The 20,186-nt window shown below is 39.8% G+C and overlaps 1 non-coding gene across 1 annotated transcript; it reads left to right on the forward strand.

Moving 5' to 3' along the window:
* Positions 1-3,054: 3,054 nt before the first annotated feature.
* Positions 3,055-3,161, forward strand: LOC119805589. The gene has a single exon (XR_005283918.1). It is a non-coding gene; the product is annotated as a U6 spliceosomal RNA (small nuclear RNA).
* The last annotated feature ends 17,025 nt before the right edge of the window (positions 3,162-20,186 follow it).

Here is a 20,186-nt window from a genome sequence, read left to right on the forward strand (position 1 = left end):
AATTATTTTGCAAAAATGCCAATAATTACGGGAAAGGGATCACCTTAAGAAGCCAGGAAAAGGGATGGGGGAGGAGTCCTACATTCTGCAAAGGGCCTTTCCTAAGTGTCTAGAGGAAGTTTTGTATGCTGGGAGACTGGGCAAAAAGCAAGAGGGGGAAGGGGGCCTTTAGAGAGGAGGGTTTTTTAATGTGAAAGATTTAATAACAGTATTTTTGTGTAAGCAGATTCTTCTTTTACATCATTTAGGACTCCCTACAACTACAGATTTCAAGATTTCATATATATCCACCCCGTGACATCTCCACATTCTCAAGCTTAGCTGCAGAAGTGCAGTTCAAACAGTGCTGTTGCTAGAGTGCTGTTGCTAGATAAGTGTAGCACTAATCCCTCATCAGAGAAGTTTCTTTTTGCAGCAAACAGAGACCAATACAGAAAGCCACAACTCATCAAAATGCAGAGAACAGATGATTATGAGGTGTACCAACTGATACATATACAAGAGAACCCCAACACCTAAACTAGAGACCATCCCAGAAGAGTGGGCACAAAGATTCGAAGACTCAGAGGACCAGAAAGTATGCTGTAAAATTTTGTCTCCTAGAAATGTCAGGGAAGTTATGCCCATAAAAATCTCAATGCTTGCCTAATCAAGACCTGAATAATGGTAACACCAGTTGGCACACCAGTGTAGGTGGAAGAAATCTCACAAGCCCTTACTTACCCCTAGATGAAGAGCTACAGACAATTAAGTCTGTTGAGAGAGAGTCAGTGTTCTCCAGGGACAAGTGGTCATCCCTAAACATATGAGCAAGACTTAATAAAGTGAACATCTTGTATTTATAAATGTTTATGTATATATGTAGCAGTAATAAAGAGGAAGAGGTCATAAATTTGAAGAATATGGGGTAAGGGACACAGAAGGGGTTGGAGGAAGGACAAAGAGGGAGGAAATGACAGAAATGCAGTACTCATCTATAGAATTCTCAAAAATAAATTTAAAATTTCTACTGGGTATATGTACTACATTTTCTTTATTTTATAAATTGTGTGTGTGTGTGTGTGTGTGTGTGTGTGTGTGTGTTGGGGGCACTGCAGGTCAGAGATCACTGTATCATCTACTTCTAACACTCTAAATCTTAGTTTTTCTCACTTAACCTGGAGCTTACTCAACTGGCAGACTTAGTTGGCCAGCAAGCTCCAAGCATCCTCCCTTCTGCCTCCTCAGTGCTGAGATTGCAGGTGCACACTGCCATGCCAACGTTTATGTCTGGGATATGAACTTAGTTCCTTATGGTTTCCCAGCAGACCATTACATTTCCCCAGTCCAAGGGAGGAGTTTGTCTACTCAGGGTCTCTGGTTAAAATTAGAAGAGCAGTCTGAGCTACTAGGCCAATCAGTTTATAACTAAAAACAAAAAATAGAAGAGCTAATTTTTTTTTAAAAAAATTGAACAGCTAGAATGAGTAGTTCCTATTTCTCAAGTTAGAAGGTTCTAATTCAATTATTCTATACTTTGTTAATTTTATAGGACTTCCCAGAGTAGTGAAACGAACAATAGCAACAAATCACCAAACCAAGAGAAATGGTAAGATGTAATTCAGCCTGAAAGAAGAGAAGTAGAGGCTGCATTAGCTGCCTGGTCTCATGTAGGGACAGATACACTGGAAAGAGATGACAGGATTTTATTGCTCCCTAAGGACAGCTGTGTGCTTCAAAAGGGCCTGGGAACTAAAGGACTAGTGACTTGGCTAGGGTGAACAGAGTTTCTAATTAACCTGTAACAATTGTAAGTTGTACTGGGCATATATCAGGAATGATGGAGTGTTTGCCTAACATGCACAGAGCCCTGTGTCTATCCCTGGCATAGCATAAATAAAGTGTGGTGGTTCGGGGCAGTGGTGCCTGTGGAGGGCAGGTTACATAGTGTGTTGGAAAGCCGCCTGGGATACATAAGAGACAAAACATACATAAGATACAAAGCAAACATAAGGAACAGAAATCAAACTTTCAAATCCTACACAACAGGCAAATCTGAATGATTGGTTAACCAACAGCATGGATACAGGTGTTTGAACCTTAAAGTACCCTAGGTATGGTACACACACCTGCAACCCAGTACTCAGGAGTCTTGAAATGGGAGTATCATGAGCTCAAGGCCTGCCTAGGATCTATCACAAGACCATGTTTCCCGAAACAAAACGAAACTGTCATTTGTCCAAGCACTTAGTAGAATACCCACTTTCCTTTTTTTTCTGTTTTCCACTCTGTGAAATGAGGAGAGCCTTTAAAGGCTGCGCTGCTTCTTTCACTGCTAGAAGATGGAGTATTCGTGAAGGGGCTTAGAGACCTACGAAGCACTAAGTAGACTTCTGGATAGAACATTTTAAATAATAGGTCGGTTCCTATGCTGAAATGTCTCAAGATGTTTGCCAGTTACATCTGAAATATCTATTGTAGGGTAGCCGGCTAGTTCTTGATTATTGTTCTGGTTACTTTTTTTTTTTTTTTTTGTCATTTTGACCTGAGCTAGAATTATCTAGGAAGAATAACTTCGATTGAGAAAATGGCTCCATCAGATTGCCTATAGGCTACTCTGCGGGGTATTGATGATTGATGTGGACAGACCCATCCCACTGTGGGTACTGCAAGCTCTGGGTAGGGGGTCTTGAGTTGCATGAGAAAGCCAGCTGAAAAAGCCAGTAAGCAGTGTTCCTCCTCCGTTCTGCTTCAGTTCTTGCCCTGTTTGAGTCCTTATTTTGGCTTTCCTCTATGGTGGACTATGATCAGGACACATAAGCCAAATAAACCCTTTCATCCACAAGTTGTTTTTGGTCATGGCATTTTTATCAAAGCAATTAAAATCTAACTAAAACAGTTATGCATTTCTTCTCATCTATAAGTGCTATTACTTCTTCCCCCAACATTAGAAAATCATCTTATGTTATCAGGGGTTTCAGAGTGTAGCTCAGTAGTAGCACACTTGCCTAGCATGTGGAAGGTTCTAAGTCCCACCTAATATAATAACAAATCATTTTTAATGTCGGAATTGTAGTATTCACTTCCACAGCACATATACTAAAATTGGAACGATACAGAGAAGATTAGCATGGCACTAGTGCAAGCATGATATGCAAATCTGTGAAGCATTCCATATTTTGCCATAATCCACGGTGTCAGAGAGGCTAGGTAACAAGGAGGGCCCATGGGGGGAACACATGGATCTCCCTGGGAAGGAGAAATGGAAGAGCTCTCCTGTGTAGACTGTGTCAGGTGGGGATGGGAAGTTGAGGGATTGGGTTGGGGTAGATGGGTGGAGGGGGGAGAGTACTGAAAGAGATGACTGGAGCGGGGCTTTGGGGGTCAGGCAAGGGAAACTTCCATAAATCTACTGACCCCAGCTAAGACTCCTGGTGATAGTAGATAGTAGCCTCAACTGGCCATCTCCTGTGATCGATCAGATTGGTGACTACCCCAGCTGTGGTCAGAGAGCCTTCATCCAATAACTGATGATAACAGACCCACAGGCAAACATTAGGCTGAGCTAGGGGAATTCTTCTTAAGAGAGGGAAGAAGGATCACAGGAACCAGAGGGGTCAAGGACATCACAGGAAAATCCACAGAAACATCTAACCTGGGCTCATAGGAACTCACAGAGACTGAACCAGCAATAAGGGAGCCTGCATGGAACCAACCTAAGCCCTCTACATATATGTGAGGGTTGTGTAGCGTGTTCTATCTCTGGGACTCCTAACAATGGGGCGAGGGGAGAAGGAAGGGAATGGGAAGAGAGGAAGGAGGGGAACTGCAGTTGGGATGCAAAACAAACAAATAAATAAAAACTGTCAGAACAACATATACATTTCAGTCCTGTTGCACCATCAAATAGGTGGATAGGTGGCTGAGATCATAATTCAGTGTTAGCATATGCAAGGCTCTGAATAGATCTTAAGCATGGCAAAAGCAACAACAATACACCCAAATAGATGGGTAGATGGAGACCTTGAGAAGTAGAGTAAGTGATCCACGGTCCCAAGGTTCATTGAAGTCAGCACTCTTGTTGCTTTGCTCCCTTCCAGAGGAACACTTTCTCTTGAAGGCTATTGTGTTTTAGTTCTACAAATACATGAGGATTTGTTTTGCTTGGTTTTGGTTTTTGGAGACAGGGTCTCTCTGTGTGTAGCCCTGGCTGTCCTGGTATTCACTCTGTAGACCAGGCTGACCTCGAACTCACAGAGACCCATCTGCCTCTGCATCCCAAGTGCTGGGCTTGAAGGTGTGTGACACTACTGCCCAACTACAAATACATTTTTGATTAGGAAAAGAAAAAAGAACTCTGGGAGCTCAAGGCAGAGGAATGGAATTAAGCCCGTGGAGGGAGGCATTTGTGGTTGGGGAGATGAAGCTAGAGGAAATGCCACTGCTTTCCTGGTAAATGTGGGAGAACATTCTGACACTGGGAACAACCCAGTTAGCATCTAATGGACTCACCAAATCAAAGAACAGGATTTTGTCAGTTTAGCATGGGTGCCTTCAGGATGTGAGCACATATACAGGAGATGAGACTGACCATAACTTCTCTGTGAATGAGTTTGGGTTTTAGCCTGCAGGTGTCAGGATCCCACTGTCAGTTCTTAGGCTAAGGTCAGGTATTTAATGATTTGTGTTTTTCATTTTCATAACTATTTCTTGTACTCTTGGCAAACTTCCTATTTCAGTACTTCAAGTTCTGGCATTCTATATGGATGCTACTGGGACTGATTAGTGCACTTGTAACTTCAGGCCAAGCACAGGGATTAGAAAAAAATAGTAAGAAAGTTCCAGACTTGCTCTCAATCTCAGAAGAAAACTTATATTCTGTCCCAAACCACTCAATACTGGAGTTGACGCCTTGTGTTGACTCATCCCTGAGACATGGGGTTGGTAGGAAGGCTGGCCCCACCCTTCTGTCTGGGCTGAGCTGTGTAGATTTTGGACCCAAAAAATGTGCTTTCTAGGCTATTCTGGGTCAGGACATCGGTACTTCTCTGGCTCTGATATGCACTAGTCTCTCAAAGTTTTTGCTTTGCTCCTTATTGCCATCTATATAAACAGAACTCACCCACTTATCTTCTGAGCTTCATGTAAAAAAAAAAATCCACCCAACCCTAAATCCCCATGGCGTAGTTCTCTTTCTTTTTGTACTAAATCATGTTTCTGGGAGTGTAAACATCCAAAGCATTATGGTATCAGAGAAAAGGGAATTTCTGTAGGCTAAGGGGGTGAGGGTGGAGTACTCTCATGGAGGAAATTACATTTGACTTGGTTTATTAAGGGTGGATATTTGCATTCATTTCTGGCTGTGGAAATGATGTAGCTAGCTAGAATTATAATCTAAAATAAACTCCTTCACTCTTAAGTTGTTTTTTTGTCAGGATATTTTATCATAGCAACGGAAATGAAACTAGGGCAGGTTCTGACACATGGCAGTTTTTGAAAGTCCATAAGAGGGGCAGAAAGACTGTTCAATGACTAAACACATCCTAAGGACTCATGCGGTGGAAGAGGGAGCCGACTCATCAAGTTGTCCTCTGGCCTCCACATGTGTGCCTCAGTGCACACACCCCACCCCAAAAAGAAATACAAATTTAATAGAAAAAAATAGTTTAAGTTCCATAAGAGGAAATGAGGATATGCATAGCTTAAACGATAGAATCTTACCTAATGAATACAAAATTCTGGGTGGACTCCTAAGATCTCCTTGAACTTGCTAACTAGCTGAAAATGACATTGAGTTCTTGATACACCTACATCCTTATGCTGGGGTTATAGGTCAGCAGCACCATGCGTGGCAGCACTCAGGAGGCAGGGGCTGGTAAGGATCTCCATGATAGGTCAGCCTGCTGTGCACAGCAAATTCCAGGACAGTCGGGGTTACAGAGTGAGGTACTGAATGAAAGGCATGGGAGGGAGAGAGGAAGGGGACTCAGCTAGAGGTCACCTTAGCTTATGTAGTGAGTTTCAAGAGAGCTTGATCTACAGTCTGAGACACCCCCACCCCGTTCCACACATCCACCAAAAAAGCACTAGCACTAGTGTTTTGGCACATGCCTGCAATCCTAGTTGGCCAAAGCTGAGGCAGGAGGATTACTTATTGTTCAAGGCCAGGCTGCACTACATGGTAAATGCCAAGCCAAACTGAGTTATTTATAGAAACTATTTCTCAAAAAGGGTAGTATTTTGGGCAAAGTACACATATTCATGAAATTGTGAGAAACATATAAACTTAAAAATGGAAAATGATGAAAAAGGATGGCTTCAGTTACAGAATCCTGATCTGTGTTCTGCAGCAGCAGCGCCTCCATAGAGCAGTCTCCACCAAGCAGAAGGAGCTGCATGCCTGCTATCTAGAACCTATACTCTTGATCACTTTGCTCATGAAAGCAGAGGCAATGACCTGTTTCTGTCCTGAAGATTGTATTCATATAGGAATTCTATAGAAATTGCAGAAAGGCTGTTACTACTGTCCCCTTTGGGACTCACTGATGATTCTGATGAAAAGGAAACTAGTAAAGGCGTTTGAGAGGAACTGTGCAATGCACTGTAGTTGAGTATCCAGAATGAGGAGAAGAATTTCAGCAAGAGGGTGACCCGTACAATAACATATGGCCAGGTACTAATAGAGTCCTGGACTGGTTCATGGCAATCAGAGGTTCATGCATTTTAAGTACTTGTGACTCTCTGAATCTTAAGCAAGAGTTTTCTTGTAATAAATAGAATATCTTTTCTGTTCTAGTCACATGCTTCAAAATTTCATGTCTTATATAATACAACCATTTTACATCCACTTTTAATTTATACTGGTGTAACTCCATACCATAAATTGAAAAGAGAGCCTCCCACAAGTTCTAGTATATCATTTTTGTATGGTATTGCCAAGTCTGGTATTCACTAATGGTTTTTTTTTCTACCTCCCAAGTGCTAGATTGTAGGTGTCCATCAACATGTATTTTTTTCCTATTTGTTTCAGTTTTTAAAATTAGTGGTAGAAAATCAAATACAGGGTTTTATGCATGCTAAGTGCTGCAGCCAGCACAGCCTGGATAGCCAAGACTGGCGGGGGTGCCGGGATTGAGACACGGAGGCTTCTTTTCAGGTGGAAGAACAGCAACCTTTATTTTGCCCAGCAAACTTATACCTCTACTCCTTCTGTGGAGACCCGCCAGCCAGAAAGAACACAAACATCCTTGTCAATTACAGACCACAAGGAAGTTCCTCTGTGGGTCAGGGGGAGTTGGGACAGCTAGATCACAACACTAAGCAAGTATTTCACTAACTGAGCCATATCTTGAGTCTTTAAAACATTATATGTGTGTGTGCTTTATTTATGTATGTGTGCCTGCTTGAGTTTTTGTTCACCATGTGCATGTAGGAACCTTCAGAATCCAGAACACAGTATCAAGCCCCTTAGAACTAGAGTTACAAGTGGTTGTGAGCCACTATGTGGGTTCTGGCTAGAGAACTTGGACTTTCTATAAGAAAGCAGCAAGCTCTCTTTTAAGTACTTCCACCAGGTTTCATGACCCACTCTTCTAAAATTTAATCTTTTGAGATCTTAATCCAAGTACACTATTTTCCCTCTTCCCTTTCTGCCCCTAACCTTTGTCCCACATACTCTACCTTTTGCACTCATTCAAATTTGTGGCCTCTTTTTCTCTAATTATTGCAAGTATAGTATATAGTACACATACACACACACACACACACACACACACACACACACACACACACACACACACAAACACACACTTAACCTTATTGGCCTGGTAGCTTAGCCAAATCAATGAGCTTCAAGTTCAGTATGAGTGCCTATCTCAAAAAAGAAGGCAGATTGGGTGAAAAGGAAACCTGCCACTGACATCGGTCTCTACATGCACACATATACTGGTACAAGCACCTACACTCACATGTGTAAAGTACATTGAGTGTGGTCATTTGAATAAGAATGGCCCCCATAGGCTCATATATTTGAATGTTTAGTCATTAGGAAGTGACACTATTTAGAGGGATTAGCAAGTGTGGCCATGTTGTGGTGGGTTTGGCTTTGTTGGAAGAAATGTGTCACTGGGAAGTGGTCTTTGGGATTTCAAATGCTCAAGCCAAGCTCAGTGGCTCTTTCTGCCTGCTATCTACATATCCTTCCTGATATAGAACTCTCAACTTCATCTCCAGCACCATGTCTACTTGCATGGCATCATGTTTTCTGCCATGACTATAATGAACCTCTGAACTGTAAGCAAGCCCCAATTAAATGTTTTCCTTTATAAGAGTTGGCATGGTCATGGTATCTCTTCACAGTAGTAAAATCCTAAGGCATTGAACAAGTATATACACTATACATATGCATTCACGGGTTTTGTTAAAAATCATTAAATATAGATAAGACTAGTGATGCATGCCTACAATCCCCACATTTGGGAAATAGAAACAGGAAGGTTAGGAGTCATCTTGAGCTACATAGAGTTGGATGCCAGCCTGAACCAAGATCCTGTCACACCCACAAAAAAATGCTGGGTATGGTAATGCTAACCTGCAATTCCAGAAGAAGAAGCAGGAGAAGTTCCACGAATTCAGGGTCAATTAGAATTGTACATATGAGTCATGTATCTATATCTAAAGATATATATATATATATATATAATATATTCTCTCTCCCTCTCTCCTCTCTCTCTCTCTCTCTCTCTCTCTCTCTCTCTCACACACACACACACACACACACACACACACACACACACACATTCAACATCAGGGAGGAGGCTTTCAGGTCAGATCCAGCTTGGGTCCTCTGTGTCTAGTGTCTGAAGTACATGGCATCTTCAGCACTAGGAACTTAGTTTCCAACTCTGGGGGACAACTGAGGGCAATAATAAAAGTCTGTAATATTTTAGGGGTCTCTTGGACAACTCTGACCAACAACTTAAAACGAAGGTTTCTCATGACAGATGTTGGTGCTTCTGTTAGATAGTCTTTGACTCTTGAGGGGAGGATTGTCAAACCAATGGTAAAATTTCATTTAAACTATGCATGTATATGTACACACAGACTTCCATGTATTATAGATACTTTAAGTAGATAGGTAATAGTATAATTCCTTATGACTTATTTAGACATGCAAATATTTTACCCTCCTACTTCCTTCTTCTGTATTTATCTCTTCCCCATCCTTAACAAAAGCTCCCACTCAATTTTATCCCTTTCCCCCTCAGATCACTTGTACCCTGCTCTTCTCCTCTCCATTGCTCCTCCTGACCACAATGATTTCTTTTGCTTTCCTGGTTTCTAAAGTTACTCTAGGTAATACACTCACATGGAAAGATTTGGTACTAGGGATCTCAGGTAATAAACATTAGCCTTTCTGTGCCTAGGTAAACTCACTAAATATGATCTTTTTTAGTTCCATCTATTTACCTGCAAAGTTTATTGTAGTGTGAATTCTAATTGGTCTTAATAATGAAAAAATGTATCCAGATATCAGAGTAAATGATGAAAGATCAGAGATACAAAGGAACAAGCTACAGCCAGCTTCTAACTTTCTAATTCCTTAGCCATAGAAAATAAGACCCTTCATCTCAGGGCTGTGGGGTTGAGCCCCACATTGGGTGTCAGTTTATGATTTAATTTTTCTTTACAGATGAATGGTGTTCTTTAATGCATAATGCACCATATTTCACCATCTGTTCAACAGTTGAAGGATATTTGGGTTGTTTCCATTTTCTAGCTATTGTGAATAAACAACATGAATAATGACTGGAGCATATGCAGAGGAATGGTATGACTAAGCCATATAGTAGATATATTCTTAGGTTTTTGATGATTCTCCACACTGATTTCAGAAGTGACTGGACCAGTTTGCAATTCCATCAACACTTAATGAGGGTTCACTTTTCCTAGCATCCTCTCCAGTATTTGTCACTTGTTTTGTTGATCTTTGCTATTCTGAATAGGGTAAGATGAAATCTCAAAGCTGTTTTGATTTGCATTTCCTCAACTTCTAGGGAAGATGAAAGGTTTATTAGCCATTTATTAGTTATTTTTATTTCTTCTTTCTAGAACTCACCGTTCAGATCCCAGGCCTGTTTTTGAATGGATCAGTTTTGGTTTTGACTTTGCTTTTGAGTTTTTATATATTCTGGATATGAATCCTCTGTGAGATGGACAGCTGACAAAGATTCTTTCCCATTCTGTGGACTTCTTATTCACTCTGTTGATTGTTTCTTTGGCCGTGCAGATACTTTTTAATTGTATGAAATACCACTTGTCGATTATTCAGTTTTGGAATAATGGGGTCCTGTTCAGAAATTCCTTTCATACACCTTTATCATGTAGGGTAATACTTATTTCTTCCAATAGTTTTGTAGAACGAATTCTAATTGGTCTTAATAATAAAAACCCACAGTCAGATATTAGGGGGTGAAAACTGAAAGATCAGAGAAGTAAAGCAGCCAGCTGCTGTGCCAGCACAGCCTGAATTCCCAGACTGGTGGGGGTGCTGGGATTGAGACATGGAGGCTTCTTTTCAGGTGGAAAAACAGCAACCTTTATTTTTGTCCTGAGCTAAGGCCTTTTATACCTCTACTGCTTCTGTGGAAAACCACTGGCCAGAAAGAACACAAACATTCTTGTCAATTACAGACCAAAAGGAAGTTCTGCTGTTGGTCAGGGTGAGTGAGGGCAGCTAGATCACAATACCCAGCCACTAGAGAGACTTCTTATTTCTACCAAATCATCGGACTGAATGGGCCTGAGATCCTATCTCCACCTCCCTAGCACTGGGATTAAAGGTGTGCATCTCCCAAGTACTAGGATCAAAAGCATGAGATCCCAAGTGCTGGGGTCAAAGGTGTGTGCCACCACTGCCCGGTCTCTATGGTTAACTAGTGTCTGATCTTCAGGCAAGCTTTATTTGTTAAAGCACAAACAAAATATCACCATATTTTCCTTTTTTGTCTAAAATAAAAAAGGTTATAACTAATATAAGAAAACTATATACAATAAGTACAATAACCATATGTAATATATAGGCAATAAATACAAAACAATGTCTAGTCCATTAGCAATTCCCAAATTCAGAGAAAATACTCCATATCTATTCTATCTTGATGAGTTCAAAAGGTTGTACCTAATTTATTTTCTAATCTGACTTGACATTACCCAAACTATCTTTTAATGTCTCTCAACCTTACATACTTTATACCTCTTTAGTGAATTTCTTTTCTGAATCTAGTAACAAGGAAAACTATAAAGTCTTCAACTCCATCAAAGATGTGAGAAGGAAATATTACCTGAGTAAGCAGGAAGTGCAGGTAAGTGACTTCCAAGGAAATATGAGAAATGACAGAAACATCTGGCTGCCTGGACAGTCACCCAAAGTTCCTCCACAACATTGAGGTATTCATCTTTGCCCTACAGCCCCAGCATATCTGACAGGCTTTTCTGTGATGAAGGATATTGTAAAGGACTGTTCTACCTTGTCTTGGCAAAGTTCAGCAGTCCTTTATTTTATTTTCTGCTTGTCCAATTTGTACAGTATACTGTCAGCAGTCCAGGCAAGAGCACCTTCTTGCCTAGTGGCTTATTTTTACCCAAAGAAAGTAAACTTTATTTGGAATTTCTTTGATGCCCATCATCTTCTCTGAATGTTGGTGCTGCCAGATGCAAATATATCTCAATGTCATAAAAATAACATATTATTAAAACATCTTAAATGCCATATTCTGTAGATCTCTGAAGTGTTTGGAAATGGCCTGTCTATCTAAAATATATTATCTCTGTTTGACCTTGAAAACATAGATGACTACAAGTTTGACTAATTACTAACCTGCATTTCCTTGTTATCCTAAATAGTTGGTAACAATAGCTTTCAAGGTCTAGAAATTTGCATTATATTGCTAAATGAGCTGTATAGTTACAATACTTTGAACAAGATTAGAAATGTATATATAATATGTTCTCAGAAAAATAATCTTAAATTTTTGTCAATGTACAAAAATCCTTATCAATGTAAAATATTTAAGACTATTGCTTTTTTGGTTTAAAAGTAGATTCAATAATCTACCCTTATCCCATCATATCTATATCCCCCTTTTTGTCTTTTCAAAACAAGAACCCTGTATCTAATCTTTGTTCAACATTTTTACTGACCACTACCAATAACAACATGTAACCAGCCACCCTAAACCATGACCAATATCGATAACCTCCTGCTGTCTGGGGGCAGCAGCATCTTTAGGAGATCCTGAAAAGAAAGTTTTGGGTTAATTGTCAAGTCCGGGTAGAGGTAGCTGTATCATTTGTTATCCAGTCTCTGTGTAATGGGAAAGAGCAGGACTTGTCTCAAGTCCTAGCTAAAGTAGTCTGTGAGACTGGATCATTTCAGCTAGCTACCTCGAAATTGTTATGAGCAGTTTATAGTTCAAAGTTAGGTTGTGTTTTTTTCAGCTTAGTGGTGTTATCATAGTCCTGGTAGAATCATCATTGTGTGCCCCAGCGTCTTTTGGAGACTTCAAAGGTTGCTATTAGGTTTGGACATGGTTCACTGTAGCAAACTCAAGCATTTTAAATGTTATATGCAGCAGATCTCAGAGAGGTTGAAGGATCAATATTTGTTATGTACATCCAGACTACAAAAACTCAATTTCTAGTTACCTTGATAGAGACTCAAATTGAAATTATGTACAGGAAGCTAAATGGAGCCTTTTTAAAGAATTAGTTAGTGCTAATTAGTTAATAATTAGTTATTAATAATTAGTTAATTAGTTAGTAATAATTAGTACTAGTTAGTTAATATCATGAAAAAGTTTAAAAATATATTGATCTTATAAATTTTGAAATAATATTTATAACTGAATAAAAGCTTTAAAGTTTTAAAATAACACCAAAGGATTATGAGATTAGTGAGAATACAATAATCTCTTAATTTTTTATTTTTTCTATCCCATATCAGGTAGCTCTTTTGACATGAGACAGAGATTTTGTTTGTTTTGTTTTCTGAGACAGGTTTTTCTGTGTAGCTTTGTTGCCTGCCCTGAAACTAACTCTGTCAACCAAGCCGGCCTCGAACTTCCAGAGATCTGCTTACCTCTGCTTCCCAAGTACTGGGATTAAAGGAATGTGCCATCACTGCCCAGGAAGACAGAGATTTTGGATTTTTCCTTAACAAGCATGCTTTGATTTAGAGAAGGAGAGAGCCACATTCAACTTCAAAGCCAGGTTTAATTTTTTTTTTTTTTTTTTTTTTTTTTTTTTGTTCTGAGCTTTTTTTTTTTTTTTTTTTTTTTTTTTCTCATGGTTTATTTTTTTTTATATTTAAAAATTTCCATCTCCTTCCCTCCTCCTCCCCCCTCCCTCCCCTCCTTCTCCCCTTTCTCTCCCCTCCTTCTCCCCCTTCCCTCCCCTCCCCTCCACCCATACCTCCCCTCCCTCCCTCTCAAGGCCAAGGAGCCATCAGGGTTCCCCACTCTATGCTAAGACCAAGGTCCTCCCAACTCCCCCCAGGTCCAGGAAGGTGATCGACCAAGCTGAGAAGGCTCCCACAGAGCCCGTCCATGAAGAAGAATCAGAGCCCAGAGCCATTGTCCTTTGCTTCTCAGTCAGCCCCCGCTGTTGGCCACACTCAGAGAGACGGGTTTGGTCGCATGATCCATCAGTCCCAGGTTTAATTTTTAATTGAACTGGGATTACAAAAAGGCAATTTGCATTATATGTCTGTAGAGAACAGCAGAAAGAAACATTTGGGGAGATTTATGAAATTTTATCCTGTTGAAAATGTCATATACCAATAGGCCAATTTACTCTTTTTCTTGGGACAGTTTTTCTAGATGATTTGTTCTTTTTCTTTAGATGTCACATTTTTTCTAGTGGTCTTTGGCTTCCTGAGCTGGGTGCCTTTATTCTCCTGAAAGACAAAAGCAAAACCCTACCCTAACTCTAAATTTTGGGGAGGTTCCCTTTTGGCAAGTTATATATGATCAAATGAGAAGCATTTGTTAGTCATATAAGTTAGTTTAGATTGAATGGTAACAATGGTTGGTGAACTATCTCCTCTTCTAATCAAGAGGTCTCTGTTGTTCATATTTAATCTTTATAATATTTACTTTATGGTTTCTCCTGAAATTTTTGTTTTATTTTCTATACCTGTTCTATCATTCAGAGGAGTATGGTTTCTTACCATAGGCATTAGGTTCTTTAATTGCTCTGGGAAGGAGTTTGCCCGACAATGACAGGAAATGACTGAACCAAATTTAACATGGGGGCCTGCAAGAGGTCCCTCAAGGTGTTTTCCAATGGCAAAGGGCTACCACGACTATATGTTGTTGATCTACATTCATTAGTACAATATTGGCCTTTGCCACACCTTCTGCTTACTTCAGAAGGGAGGAGTGTTCTGATTGGATTGTGCTTAGAAAAAACAATGTTTCTAGGAACACCCTGTTTACAATTCCTTTTAAGGTGACCTTGTTTACCACAATTGAAACACTTGACATTTCAATTTTTCTTGAAACCTCTAGAAATCACCTCTTCTATCCAAGCATCATCATGGTTATGAGATTCAATACTGATTGTATATTCGATACATTCCTCCAAGGGTGCTGATCTTGCCTTTCTTGGCCTAATTGCCCTTTTGTATTGCACATTAGCATTTTCAAAAGCCACAGATCAATAATTATTTGTCTAGCTTCTGAATTTGGTATCATTCTATTTACTGCTGAACTCAATCTTTGTAAGAAATCAGTGAAGATTTCTTTTGAGCCCTTTATAACTTTAGTAAATGTCTCATTTTTCTTTCCTATTTCTCCAATTCTGTTCTAAGCATTCAAAGCTGCTGTGAGGCATAAAGCCAGGGTGTGTGGTCATCATACAGAGATTACCTTTGTACATGAGCATAATCGCCCTCTCCAAGAAGTTGGTATTGCCCTACTTCATTGTTCAATTGGTCCTCTATTGTAATTGCGGACTAGGCTCCAAGACTGTTGTAACCAAGGTCTCTCCAGTCTTGAGGGATAATTATATTACAAGGTGACCATGGATTTAACATCTGCTTCACAAAAGGTGAATTCATGCCATATGAAATTATTGCTTCCTTGAATCTCCTTGAATCCAACATTTCCACAGGAAAATCAGCTCTTATACAGCCTTGGGAATATCTACCATTTGGTGATTCCTGTAAGGTTACTGGATAAATTAAAGTTGGTTGTTTGAAAACCTTAGGCTGTTCCTCTCTAATGTTACAATGCAATGCTAAAATTGGTTCTCCTTTAAATTCCTGTGTCTGGATTTGACTATCTCTATGATCTGTTTTAATAAGTTTTTTTAAGGCCTGTATCTTGGCATTCATATCAACCAACTGTTTTTAGAGATAAACCAAGAATTATAGAACCAATAATAAGAGTTATCAAAATAATAATTAACATTATGTCAATCCTGGTTGATTATACCTTCACTTATTTGTTCCATTTTTAAACCGTGCATTGCACAATCATCCAGAGACTTAACTCTCTCCATTAGAATAGTGTCTCACATTTTTTAATATGGGAAAAAGCTTTCTCTAACTAATTTCTCCCTTTAAGGATTCCTAATTGTCTCACCAAATTGGCTGACAATGGCGATGAAGATGTGAGGCTTATTGCTGCTGCACAGAACAGTAGAAGCCGAGTGGCTTTCAAGGCAGCTACCTAGTTTGGCAGCAGCCCAAGAAGGGAGTCCAGGAAAAGTCCACAACCTACCAGGAGAAAAGAAGCAAAAGAGCCGGCCATCTGCATGGGGGAACGTATGAAAGTGCCTAATTCCTGTGGCGTTCGGAGCTCAAAGGCCTGTGGAGTTTACTGCAGAGAGGCTGCAACAGAAAAATCCCAGACCGGCTTAGAAGGCTTGGGGAAAAGAAAGGAAAACCTAGCCTGTAGGGTGTTGACTCTGGCCAAGTGCAGCTCTGGCTTGTGCCAGTGGCTGCAAAGTCACAGGCAAAGGGCTTTTTAGTGAATTTGTGCCCCACGTTGAGTGTTGGGTGCTAGATGTAGAGCAAATTCTAATTGGTCATAATAATAAGTTAGTATTATTATTATGTCAGATATTAGGGGGTGGAAGCTGAAAGATCAGCTAAGTAAAGCAGTCAGCCACTAGAGAGACTTTTTACCTCTACTGAATCCTCAGCCTGAATGGGCCCATGATCCTATCTCCACCTTCCTTATATTCCTATCTCCACCTCCCTAATGCTGGGATTAAAGGTGTGTGTCTCCCAAATACTGGGATCAAAGGCATGAGATCCCAAGTGCTGGGATCAAAGGTGTGTGCTACCACTGCCTGGCCTCTATGATTAACCAGTGACTAGCTCCACCCTCTGCTCTTCAGGCAAACTTTATTTGTTAGAGCACAAACAGAACATCACCACATAGTTTCAGTTTTCATACTTAAGACTATGATCCATTTGGAGTCAGTTTTTGTGTAAAGTGATAGATATGGGTCTAATTTCATACTTCTGCATATGGACATCAAATTTTCCCAGCACCATATGTTGAAGATGCTTTATTTTCTTCGGTTTGTGATTTTAGTATCTTTGCCAAATATCAGATAGCTGAAATTATGTATACTTGTGTTAGAGCCTTTGATTTTGTTCTATTTATCAACATATTTGTTTTATGCCAGTACCATACTGGTCTTATCGCTGTGACTATCTCTGTGATATATTTTGAGATCTGGAATTGTAATCCTTCCAGCGTTGTTCTTTTTGCTTAGGATCATTCTAGGTATCCAGAATCTTCTGTAGTTCCATATGAATTTTAGGTTTTTTTATTTCTGTGAAAAATGAGATAGGGATCTTTATTGGTATTACATTAAGTCTATAAAGGGATTTTGGTAGAATGGTCCTTTTCACAATGTTAATTCTACTAATCTATGAACATGGGAGATCTTTTAATTTTCTGTGTCTTACTCTGTCTCCTTCTTCAGAAGTTTAAATTTTTCAGTGTAGAGTCCCTTCTTGGTTAAGCTTATTATTATTATTAATTATTATTATTTTATTTTCTCTGAGGCTATTGTGAATGGAAGGGTGTCCATAATCTTCTGTGTTTCTTTTGAGTATATAGAAAAGCTATTGATATTGGCAAATTGATTTTGAATCTTCTCACATTGCTGAAATTTCTGATCATTTCAGGAAGTTTTCAGGTAATTTTCTTTTCAGGCATCTCTTACTATAATATCATGTCATCTTCAGGTAGGGATATTTTGGCTTATTGTTTTCCTGTTTGTATTTTTTAATTTCATTCTTTTCTATTATTGCTCCAGCTAGTGATATGGGCACACCATTAAAAAGGAACGGAGACAGCAGACAGCCTTGTCTTGTTCTTGACCTTACTGGCATGGTTTCAAGTTTTTCTACATTTAGGATTATGTTGTTTGTGGGTTTCTCCTATGTAACTTTTATTATGTTGAGATTTGTTCCCTATAGTCTTACTTTCTCTATGACTTTTTCTTTTTCCCTCCCTCCCTCCCTCCCTCCCTCCCTCCCTCCCTCCCTCCCTCCCTCCCTCCCTCCCTCCCTCCCTCCCTCCTTTCCTTTCCTTTCCTTTCCTTTCCTTTCCTTTCCTTTCCTTTCCTTTCCTTTCCTTTCTTTTTTCAAGACAGGGTTTCTCTGTGTAACAGCCCTGGCTCTTCTGGAACTCACTCTGTAGACCAGGCTGACTTTGAACTCAGAGATTCACCTGCCTCTGCCTCTTGAGTACTGGGATTAAAGGTGTGCACCACCACCCTCTGGCCTTTCTTTATGACTTTTGTCATGAAGGCATGCTGGAATTTTATCAAAGGCTTTTTCTGCATCTATTGAGTTACTCACTTGATTTTTTTGTCTTTAAGTGCACTTACATGGGTTTATTTCCTTGATTGGCTTGCCTTTGTCGAATCATCCCCAAATCTTAACTTGGTCAAGGTGGATGATCTTTTTGATTCATGTCTGTATTTACTTTGAAAGTATTTTATTAAATATCTTGAAACTATATTAATCCATGATGTTAGTCTATAATTTTCTTTTTTGTTGTTGTTGGTCTTTACTTGCTTTTGATATTAGATTGATCCTGGTTTCACAAAGACCCTGTGAACATATGGTGTGCATTTGGGTAATCCAGGCTAATATCGGTATGTGCAATTCAACTGCAAATTTAATTCCTTCTTATAATGTAATATAACATAGTCATTGTTTCTGTAAACTTAGTTATAAGTATGTTTGAAGCAGTATTATATTGCCTACTTCTGGGAGTTAGTTATTAAACAAGTAAATATAAAACTAAAATATATTAGGATAGCTGTAATAAGAACTGTACACAGTTATGTTGACTCATTTCTTTAATCCAAGCACTCAGAAAGTTGACACAGTAGAATCATTATGGATTCCAGGAAAGTCTAGCTTACATAGTGAGCTCCAGGATAGCCTGGGCTACATCATCTCAAAACAACAATGAAAATAACAAGTTCCAGGAACGGAAAAACTTCTTCACATTACATTTAACACTTTTCCGTTTGGCAAAGAGAGAAATTCCATTTAAGAATTAAGGAGCAAGTACTGGAGATTGATGAATGGAGTGGCCAATATCTGTGGTCCAGGAAGCAGAGACAGAAGGATTGGGAGTTCCTTGGCTACTGGTAGGTTTCAAAGCTAGCTGAGGCTAAATGAGACTGTCTCCAAAAACAAAATTAATAGCAGCCAAACTAAGTGGGATTTAAGCTGTAGCAAGAAGAAAGGGAGGAGCCAGAAAGGTATGCCACTGTAAGCAGATAGCAGGGGCACATGTGCAGCCTTCTTTAGGAAGTGGGGAAACTCGGGTGGCAACAATTTATGAGAGTAAATATGGTATCTAGACATGGTAGCGCATATCATTTCAGCACTCAGAAGGCTGAAGCCGAGGACTGGCATGAGTTAGAAGCCAGTTTGTGCTACCTAGGAAGTTCTAGGGCAGCTACAGTATGAGACCCTATCTCAACCAAAAAAAACATACAAAATAAAACAATTTCAAGGAGTAGATGTGGTGATTACATCCCCAGTACAATCTATAATGCCAGAGCCCTCAGGATAGCAAGGAACTCCCTGAGGCCAATAAGCTAGTCTGGGGTATTCTGTGTGGATCTAATCCCCTGAAAATGGAGGCAACTAGAACATTGGAGCAGCAGAACGCTGATAAATACAGTCGTGGCTTAGGGGAGCAGCTAGGCAGTGGGTGGATCTAGACAGAGGCTTTGGCCGGGGAATCAAGATGATCTCATCTCTGTCGCAAGCATCATCAATCAGGAGGCCTGGCACTAGACAAGCTTCTAGAAGATGAAAAGAAAAAGCAAGCTACAGCCCTTTCCTTTGGGAGCTTTTGTTGGTATCTAGACAGCATGCCACAGTAGGAAACAATAACACCTCCATTTCCTGAGCATCTGCTGCAAAAGAGAAGCCCACGGACTCCTGGGCCTCAGATTCTGTCTCTAGAAATGCCAGGCACGTAGTCTGGGTTGTATCTTAACAGAAAAACCCACTAGTCAGCCTCTGTAGCTTTTCCCCAAAATATTTTAGTTTCTGTATTAAAATAGCTTCAATGCAGAAGATAAAGAACTACACAGCCATTCATCTTTTCTAAGAACTCACTTGAGCCTCATTTGAGAGAGGACTGGCTTGAAAGTGTGGACTAGTTCTCCACCTTGAGAAAATTCATTCACTTCTCTTAGCCTTAGTTTCCCCGTGGATAAAATGGAAGCATAAGCTAAACGGGATAGTCCTGTAGTCCTTACGTTTCTGAGGCTAAGGCAGATGAATTACCGTGAGCTTTAAGCTACCCTTTGCTACATTGTGAGTTCCCAGCCAGCCTGGTTATAATGTGAGAAATAGTATCAAAAAGAAGATGTAATAAAACATCAAAATCAATGAAGAAATAAAACAAATCGAGGATCTAAAGACTAGAAGATGGGAAAGGTGTGATCTTTGTGTTCTTTTTGTTTGGAGCCAGAGTATCGCATGGCCCAGGGTGTCTTGTAACTCAATATGTGGCCTTTGCTGGCTTTGAATTCCTGATCTCCCTGCCTTTTCTCCCAAGTGCTGGCTTTATGGGGGTATACCATCACAGCCTCTATAGTTATGATTGCTTAGGATTGTGATTTCTAGTTTTTAGAGTTAGTCATTACAT

Source organism: Arvicola amphibius, chromosome X (assembly GCF_903992535.2).
Source record: "Arvicola amphibius chromosome X, mArvAmp1.2, whole genome shotgun sequence".
Classification (NCBI taxonomy): Eukaryota; Metazoa; Chordata; class Mammalia; order Rodentia; family Cricetidae; genus Arvicola; species Arvicola amphibius.